This window comes from Pan troglodytes, chromosome 7, assembly GCF_028858775.2.
Source record: "Pan troglodytes isolate AG18354 chromosome 7, NHGRI_mPanTro3-v2.0_pri, whole genome shotgun sequence".
In the NCBI taxonomy this organism is placed as follows: domain Eukaryota; kingdom Metazoa; phylum Chordata; class Mammalia; order Primates; family Hominidae; genus Pan; species Pan troglodytes.
Genome location: NC_072405.2, coordinates 58,457,339 through 58,460,134, shown reverse-complemented (window position 1 = coordinate 58,460,134; position 2,796 = coordinate 58,457,339).

Sequence of the window (2,796 nt, the reverse complement as noted above, 5' to 3'; positions counted from 1 at the left end):
TATCAATAAATAACTTAAACACTCCAATTAAAAAGATAGAAATTGGAGGAATGAATAAAAAGCCTCACCCAAATATTAGGTGTTTAAAAGAGTCATATTCATGTTCAAAATCACAAGTAGATTATAAATAAGTTGAGGGAAAATACATAACATGCAAACAGTAAACAGAAGAGAGCTGGAAGGGCTGTACTAATTTAAGAAAAATATACTTTACAATATAAATTGTTACTAGAGATGAGGATAATTTTATTGTGATTATAATGTCAATCAATCAAGATATAACTGATGCAAACTTACATGCAACTACCAACACAACCCCAAATACAGAAAGTAAAAACTGACATAATTAAAGAGAGAAATATGAAATTAAGCAATAACATTTGGTGACTTCAATATTTCTTTCAAAAATGATAGAAAATGATGCAGCAGATCAAGAAAGAACTAAAAGACCTGAAACATAACATATGAAGTAAATTTAACCAATGTATTTAAATGAATCCACCAAGCACTTAACAACAGTAGAAGTCACATTCTTCTCAAGTGTACATACAATATTTTCCAATAAGAACTATATGTTCAGCCGTAAAACAAGTATCACTACATGTAAAAAAACTAAAATGATACAAACTATCTTCTCTAACCACAATGAAATAAAAGTAGAAAAAATTTAAAAATAGAAAAAATTTACAAATATGTCATAATTAACACACCCCTAAATAACAAAAAAAAAAAAAAGGAAGAGGAAATCGCAAGGGAAATTAGAAAACAATTTGAGATAAATTTAAACAAAAATGTCATATTAAAACTTATGAAATTCAGCTAAAACAGTATTTAGAAAGCAGTTTATTGTTGTAAACATATGTACTGAAAACTAGAAACATCTTACATTGGTAACATAAACTTCCAGCTTAAAGCTATAAAAACAGCAAACTAGACCTAAAGCAAACAGAAGAAAAGAAAGGATGAATGTTATGTTGTAAATAAATTAAAATAAACAGTAAAGAGAATGTCATTTAAATCAGAGAACTTTCTTTGACAGAGCAAACAACTAACTATACCAACTAAGTAAAATAGAGAATATTCAATACTAATATGAGGAATGAAACAAGCACATCAACACTGACCTTACAGAAATAAAAACAGATTACAAGAGACTATAGAACTATCCCTATATACTTTATACAATTAAACAGGGAAGAAGAGTGATAAATAAAATTAAACCAAGCTTGCAGCACATTCCACATTAATCATTAATTAGCCTGCTCTCAGATCTGCTTCCTCATGGTTGTTCACTGCCTACTGCCCCTCTCACCCCCTTAACTTCTTTACAGATAATGATGTAAACATTAGGAAACATTATGTTTTCCATTTGAGATATTTATTCAGGTCCTGCATATCAGTGGGATGTTTCGAAGTCAGATGGTCTGAAGGACTCCCTGAGAAACAGACTCACTAAAGAATGCAGTTTCCACATCCTGATGATTTTATCCCCCTTACTTCAACCAATCAAAGACCCCAATTTTCTAGCACTTTGTCCTCCACAATCCCCTCAAGAATCCCAGCCCAGAACTGCTCAGGAAGATGGATTTGAGGGTCTCTTCCCATCCCTTCACTCAACCACCCAGACATCCTTAAACTCTTTCTCTGCTGCACATTCCACTGTCTCAGTATACTGATTTGTTACTACACAGTGGGCATATAAACTTGTGGTGCTATAACAAATACAGTGAATAATTGTATGCCAACATATCAGAGAGCCTAGATGACATAAAAATATATCCTAGAAAAGTAGAAACAATATTAGTCCATTTTCATTGCTTAAATGAACTACCTAAGACTGGGTAATTTATAAGGAAAAGAGGTTTAATTAACTAACAGTTCTTCAGGCTGTACAGGAAGCATGGCTGGAGAGGTCTCAGGAAACTTACAATTATGGTGGAAGGCAAAGGGGAAGCAGGCACGTCTTCACGTGGTGGAGCAGAAGAGAGAGAGAGTGAAGGGGGAAGTGCTACACACTTTTAATCAACCAGATTTCATGATAACTCACTCACTATCACAAAAACAGCAAGGAGGAATTCCACTCCCATGATTCAGTGACCTCCCACTGGGCACCTCCTCCAACACTGGGGATTAAAACTCAACATGAGATTTGAGTGGGGAAACAGAGCCAAACCATATCGGAAACTAATTAGAGAAGAATATAAAATCCAACAGACCCAAAACAACTAAAAATAATTGATAAGCAAAAAAAATTAAACAGAAAGCACATGAACAGATGTTTTCACTGTTTAATTAATTAGTTAATTAATTATTTTAGAGATGGGGGTCTCACTGTGTTGCTCAGGCTGGCATCAAAACCCTGGGCTCAAGGGATGGTCCTACATCAGTCTGCCAAGTAGCTAGGACTACAGGCACATGTCACCATGTCCAGCATGTTTAATTTAATTTCATCAAATGTTTAATTAATTGACACCAATATTTCACAAAATCTTCCAAAGTAGAGAAGAGAAGGAAACACTTCACAGCTTATTTTTTTTAGGTCAATATTGTCTAAATAGCAAAGCCAGACAAAGAAATTACATGAAAAGTAAAATACAGACCAATATCTTTTATGAATATAGATGTCAATATCCTCAACCAGAATAGCTAGTTTAACAACACACAAGAAGTTATATACCATGACAGAGCAGGATTCTTCCCAGCAACACAATGTAGGTTCAACATACAAAAGTCAATCAATGCAATGCACCATATCAGTGGAATAAAGAACAATAAAGCATGTGATCAATAAACACA